The sequence below is a fragment of the Adiantum capillus-veneris genome, chromosome 27 (genome assembly GCF_014529385.1).
Source record: "Adiantum capillus-veneris isolate H3 chromosome 27, ASM1452938v2, whole genome shotgun sequence".
NCBI classification, from domain to species: Eukaryota; Viridiplantae; Streptophyta; class Polypodiopsida; order Polypodiales; family Pteridaceae; genus Adiantum; species Adiantum capillus-veneris.
The window spans coordinates 71,521,936-71,529,452 of NC_140957.1; positions in this window are offsets into that span (position 1 = coordinate 71,521,936).

A 7,517-nucleotide genomic window follows, 5' to 3' on the forward strand; every position below is an offset into this window, starting at 1 on the left:
TTAGCACTTTCATGTTGTGTGTTTTAGTTAATTTCCCTTGATTTCCCTCTCTAATTATTTTCAATACAAACCCAATCATTTTGCATTTGTTTGTTTGTGTGTGTGGAACTAAAGAACAACCCTTGATTTTCACTTCCTTTGGACCTCCTACCATAAGCATTAAATTTTGGCACTTTGTGTGTCTTAAGATCTATTAGACAAAGAGTAAATACTCTAAGCTTCCTTAGGTACCACTAGGAATCCAACTTGGTGGGCTGGCTAGCACGTGGGGCCTATTTTTGGCCTTGGTGTTGTGGGTTCAAAAGTCATACATCATATTTGGGTTCAAAAGCCATACACTATTTTAAGAAGCAAAAATTTGAGCGTGTTTCAAGTCAGACATTGGCTTAACGATCCCATGCATAAAGTGACATGTGACAAGTCCCTTTGACAACAAGTATAGATGCTAAGATCCTCCAATCCACTTTACTCAAAAGTCAAGTCCATAGGAGGTCACCTTGCAAGTTGATTCTCTTCAACTTACAACACTACGTCCTCTAGCTACATTGGCATAGAGTCCCACCATCCTAAGGCCATCCACCCTTGCTTAAGTTGAGTCTCTTCAATTTACAATAGTAGTTGCTCTACCTACATTGGCATAGAGTCATCCTAAGGGCATCCATCCTTGCTTACGAGCATGTTCTCACAAAGCTGACATAGGGGCACTCTTTGTCTAGGGATGGTTCACACATTTTTAGCAGAAAGCTATATCAATGAGGACTTCAAAAAGTTTCAAGGGGAGAGGCTTTTACCACAAGCAACCTAAATGAAAGGAAAATTTCTCAAACTTTCTTCCTCTCTCATGAATTTTAACATCCAAGCATAATATTTCTCAAACATGGATTTGTATGTTGTCACTCTCTATGGAGATGACTTGATCATAATGCAAGTATAGGAGTTAAGACACTGACACCTATTGAAAAAAATCAAATCCATAGGCTGCTTAGACCTCTAGAAGGACATTGAGAAATTCAATGATCAATAGTTTCACACTTGGCCAATAAAAATGCGAGGTTACCTCATGAAGAAGAGTTTGTGGAGCATCATAAAAACATCCCTAGAAAAGCAACCCAAACTAAACCCAACACAGAGTAGAGCTTCATCTTCATAAATTATTGCACAACTTCAAGCTAAAGATGAATAAGGACTAGGAATCATTATCACAAATTTGCTCACAATTTAAAGACATTTTATTGATGAGTGTAAAAGTGCTTTTGAAGCCTCGGAGATTTAGGAGAAAAATTTTGGGGCAAGGGCTAAGAAAAGGTAAGTCAATCTTAAAAGAAAATCTTATAGGCTTACCGTGGAGAGTGGGGAGCACATTTCATGAGAAGACAAGGGAAGTGGCTTGATAAATCTCCACCCACCCTACTCTTATATTGCCGTGCTGTAAAAGATTCCTTTCCCAAACCATCTGGGCTCAAAAACCCCTATCCAGGCCTTACCTGAACCCGTGTCCTCACAATACTCCCCCCCTCCGCCCCTTGAAGAATAGTTTTTGTTGTCACATGTTAACCCTCACGGCTCACGGACACCCCATCACCTACGACAGACGTGTATTATGTATTTGGTAGAGTCAGGTACCGGGCTTGTCGGTCCAATAGGGAAAGGTAGAGTGATCGCCGATGAGAGGCGCACTCTAACACGAACATGCTAGGGTTAGTTGGCTAAGCATGGGCGCCCAAGTGTGAATGGGGTGAGCTCATATAAAAGCCAACTAAACCTAAAATTGAGTCATTCTCTCATTGTGCAATAGAAGAGTGCTCTTGCTCCATCTCCATCTCCATCTTCTTCTTCTTCACCTCCTCGTGTGTGTGTGTGTGTGTGAGAGAGTGAGAGAGAGAGGGAGAGTGTGTGTGCGATCGAGCATTGCGACGGCACGGCGGCGACGAGGCGGTTGAGCGCGGCGTAGCGGCGTCTCCTTCTTCTTCGCGGCGAGGAATCCTCTACGGCAGGAGCATAAGGCGGTGAGTGACACACCATTGCCCTCTTTGAGCTTACTAGTTAAACTAGTTGTGTGCTTGGAACCGTCTGCGGCTCGCACACGGTGCATTGGCAAGTCCCTTGCTTCGACAGTGCGGCAAGGAGCGCACATTTTTGGCGCCGCTGCCGGGGAATAGCCCTGCACTAAGCCCAAGAGGCACTTTGTGCTTCTTGTATGAGTGGTTTGCAGTAGGAAAGAAGAGGGAGAGGAAGGCGTATTTTTTCTGCAAGTTGTTAATTCTGTTTTTCTGTTGCGCACAGTTTGCATTTTCTGTTTTTCTGCTGCGTACATTTAGTATTAGTTAGACAGTTAGCATTTCTTGCGTTTTTTTTGCATTTTCTGCATTTTCTGGTTTGCACTGCACAGTTCTGTCAAGTTTCAATTTTCTGCATTTTCTGTGTTTCCTGGTTTGTGCACAGTTAGGCGCACAGTTAGTTAATTAAGTAGGTTAGTAATTAGGTGAACCACTGATTAGAAGGTCAGTAGGTAGGCGAGACAGTAAGTAGGTAGGTGAGGTCAACGCGCACCAAAACGCGTTTAAAAAAAAAAAAAAGTTTAAAATTTTCTGCAGAAAAAAAAATTTCAAAAAAATAAAATAAAAAATAAAAATAAAATCCGAAAAATAAAAACGTAAAACGTGAGTGAGGGGGAGGTTAAATTTTTGAAAAATAAAAACAGAGGTTATAAAAACGGACGGGTTGGTTTGTATAAAAGATAGATCGGGATCATTTCCCCAACCCAACCCCAAGCCCAAACCCAAGCCCACGCCCAGGCCTCAGTCTTATGATATATACTAGACTCACTCTTATATATATACCCTACTCCCTCAAGAGAGAATGAGAGCATGTGGGGCAAGTCCTCCACTCTCCTCCTTTCTCTTCCCACTTGCACCCTTAGACTTTCTAGTTTGGGCCTAGTTCCCTACTCGAAATTGACAGTTTTAGGGATTCCGAGGGCATAGAGTGACCAAACGGAGGGCTGTAAAGCACGGCACAACCCTCTAACCGAGACGCTCGTTTTGAGCTATCATACGCTCTATTCTATAGCCGGGTCAGAAAAAAAGGACCAAAAAGTCAAATTAAGGAAAGACTTGGGTTGCAAAACACCCAAAAATACGAGGTGAGCAGCCTTCACGGGCACTCACTGACACTTCTAGGGGATCAAGTCATATGAACCTACGCTCTGGATGAGTGTTAGAGCACGATCACATTGGTAGTGCCTCTGTTCATACGGACACCCATTACCCATCCACGATAGGCTCTAGACCCTCAGCGGGGACACAAGGTAGCACCACCCAAGACCCTAAAATAGCCGCTAGTGATTCCTCCTCCGACTCAGAAATCATGGAAGCATACCCTACCCCAAACACTGAGAGAGAAGGCCATGCACCTCCCAAAGCTCCACAGCCTAGTACTAGTATGTTTAGCCGTTTCATGGAAACATTAGGTAGAGCTACTCGCTCGGAACCTGATGCAAATGAAGCACACGAAGGGGGTGGGGAAGTGGACTCTCCTTTCACATCGCACGTGGACCCCACACCCCCAAAGAGTGTCCATGTGGATATCCTGTCAACTTCTTACCAAGAAGGCCCTGTTGAGCTACCTCCTTCAGAAGTTCCCTCTAGAGTACCGTTGGTGACAAGTAAAACCACGGGGAGCAACATTGCTTCTACCTCACAAGAAACCGTTAACACGTCGACTCTAGAAGGATTGTTCATTAATGATCATTGGACATACGACCTCCACACTGAGGTGTTGACGGATCTACACTCTGGCCACGCCTACCATGTAGGATGGATAGAGATTGTACAATCCACCTCTAGTGCCACGAGCATCGAAGATCAACAGAAAATGCTGTAATGTTATCCATGGCATTATTCAATCGGAAAGGCAAAACCGAGGGGTAAATATACTCTCAACTGGCCCCATGAGATTTCTGGATACGAGCAAGGCTCAACAGCCTACTCTATCACAAATGGAGACTCCTCTAATGAGTCCCATGGACCCATCTTACGTCATTTCACCTGGGGTCTCTATGCAATCTGAGCCTCCGAGCGAAAACTTTAGCTTCCCTAACTTGGCTCAACCCTCTATTAAGGAAAACACTCTCACTCCAGGGATAAGCCTGACAGAGAATGTACCGATGACATCTACGGTTAGCGCAGTGCCACTACCTAGTGTCGTAGTACCTAATATGGGGGCTCGACCGTATGTGCCTCTAGCCCCTTATGCACACATGGTCCCCACACCTCCAATTGTACCACTTGTTTATGCTCCTCGAGTGCCGCTCCCTAGCCCTTATCGGAGTGGACCTATGTCCGGTTATGTTCCATATCCTGCATCATCCACACATATGCCAAGACCGGTACCCGTCCCTCTCCCACATATGATTCCAAGAGTACCTCCACCGGCCCTGCCTCCTCACATAGGTGACTTGGCAGCGTTTGCTCAAACCATAGGTTGATCTATCGCGGAAAATATGCGTCATGCATCTGATAGAGAGCCTAGAAGTAAGGCAGTACAAATTGCCAAACTCACGCAAAAATTCAATGGGGACGAAGATGCTAGAAAACACATTGAAGTGTACAAGTATGTGATTCCTTAGGGGAACGCAACGAACTACATAAGTGCAATGCCTTAAGCTTGACATTAAGTGGGAAGGCTGGAGATTGGTATAGAACCCTAAGGGTGGACGAGAAAACAATCTACCCTACCCTTCGAAGGTTGTTTCTAAAGGAGTACATACGAGAAGGTGTGCTTTGGGGTGTAGCATCTCAACTACAGAAGGCCGAACGTAAGGAAGGAGAGTCAGTAAGGGACTTCATTAGTCGTCTAAAGCACTTAAACTCTCGCTGCCCTGTAAATGAGCGCTTCAACAATAACCAACTGCTTGATCGATTCATTCGAGGGTTGAGGAATGAAGGAATCTATAATGGACTAGTGATTAGAGGTATCACAACCTGGGAAGATGTCACTGCCAATGCAATCCAATTAGAGGACAACTTGATGATGGCAGGCATGAGGGTGTCTACTGACACGAGATCCACTAGCTCACAAGCCATTGAGTATGAATCCATGACTGCAAAGCCCATTGCCAATGAGCCAAAGGTATTTGAGACATTCTTGACAGACCTCACCAAGGCAATCCAAGAGTCTCTTAAGGATAATCGACCCCCTCAAAATTGTCACATGTATCCAAGAAGGGAGCAACAACGGTGTTCCATTTGCTTAGGTCCACATAGCACTAGTGAGTACCCTACGTTTAGAGTAAAATTTAATGGAACTTGCAACGCATGTGGTAGGTATGGTCACCAAGCTAAGGATTGTTTAATGATCAAACGTATGATGGCAAATAGACCACCTGTAGCCTGGACGGATGCGCCTCGAGCTCCTGTATTGATGCCTGCTCCACCTGTTGAGCAACTACTGCAACACATGGTCCCTAGATCTCAAAATGTTGTACAAGCTACACCGCTACCACCTCCTGTGCTAGGACCGCAGCCCCCGCATCCAAGAGTCGCCCCTATGAACCAAGTGGGTTGCGAGCCATCAAATGCTTATGCAGATGGCTGTGAGGAGGAAATAGACACTAGTATTGCCTACGGACTTGATACATTGGAAGAGTGTCCTATATACTACATGGAAGATTGTTGGGGGCAAGTCAACCCGGTTTATCAAGCTACTGCTCTCGCATCCAGAGGTCAAAATATCAACACCCAGGCTAGGAGGCCACCTCTTCAATGCTACGAGTGTGGTGGACCACATCGGGCAGCGGAGTGCCCTATTAGGCTGCAAAATAATGCTGCACAGATGCAAATGAATCAAGGGAGCACGTCTGCAATGCCAATACTCACATGTAATCGTTGTGGCATAGATCACTTGATTGCCCAATGCCCCTATAACCCAAATGCGCCTAAAATCACACCCCTAAATTTGGTCGAAATTGCTAGTGTGACATCGCCAATACCACCTGTCGTACCCGCTTATGCGATTACACGGTCCATGCTTCAAGGGCCAGGCCATATCCTCGAAGAGAGAGATACCGCGTCAGTTATCCAAGCAAAGAAAAAGAAGACACGAAGGAAGAGGTCGCAGAATACGGGAAATTCAAAGCCAAGTTCCAAAACAAACATAGGAACAGGAGATGACCCCGTGTATATGAATGACCTCGAGGATGATTCGGATTTAATCGAGACAATGGAGACTAGAACCAATACCATAAAGGGAAAGACCGACAAAGAAAACCGTAACATGGAACCAAATGAAAACCGAATAAGAGAAAACCATAAAGAGCCTCTGAAAACACCACAAGTGTTTCCAAATCCAATCCAAGACCCCCAAGATAAACCGCAGGGGCAAAAAGGGAAGAATCGTAAAAAGAAGATTGGGACGTACCCAAACCCAGTAGACGAAATTGAGCAAGTGAAACATCTAAGAGGTTTAGTGGAGGAGATTCAAAGGAAACTAGAACCACAACCCATGCATGTCAAAATTCATGACACAGTGTTTCCCACGCAAGTTCATCCACCCCACATGAACCATAGACCGTTAGCCATATCTAGTATCATCCAAGAAGGGAGTGAGGACGGGACATCAAAAAGTGAGCATACACCTTTCTTGTTGGAAAGGATGTTTAACGAAGGAATACCTGATCCCATTGAGGAATATGAGATTCCATCCTCACCAGTTCCTAGTCAAGGACCTACACCCTACAAAATGCCAATGAATGTTTCCAAACTAGTGGACTTCATGTCTTCTGAGGTCCGAACCACGATCATAGCAAAATTGTATGGAGATCCTGAGTTATTCCTTGCACTTCGATCATTCCTTAACGGAGAGCTATGAACGGGATTACCGCAGTTTGCGCAAACAAATAGGCCTGACTCGATTATGATTGATGAGGAAAATCATGTGCAATCACTTGACTTAGATGGACACGAGTCTGTGATTGAGGTACCCATTAACGAATTAGGACAGTATTTTGAAGGCGACGAGTCTAATGCGACCCTACCCATCACTACCAATGGATTAACTATAAAGGGAATTCTTGATGGTGGTGCAGGAGTTAGCATCGTTACAAAAGATTGTTGGGAATCCATGGGAAAACCCCGCCTCAGTGTTACTAACATTGTGGTAAAGATGGCAAATGGTACCATAGCCAAACCTATGGGGATGCTCAAGGATCTTAAGATCAAAGTTCTAGGACACAAGGTACGACATACGTTCATTGTAATGGATTTCTCTAAACACCTTATGTCATATGAAATGATTTTAGGACGACCATTCATGAGGGAAGCACAAATGGTTCACGATTGGTCTAAAAATCATGTCTATTTGCAATTCCAAGACTCTGTCCTTAGAGTGGATTTAGTGACTGGTAAGGTACACCCCTTAGGGAGTAAAACCATTATTGATCATCGCTCTGACACCACAGTTCACTCGGCCCCACTACAATATTGTTACACTTGTAAGAAGGATACAGACATTGGCCAAGA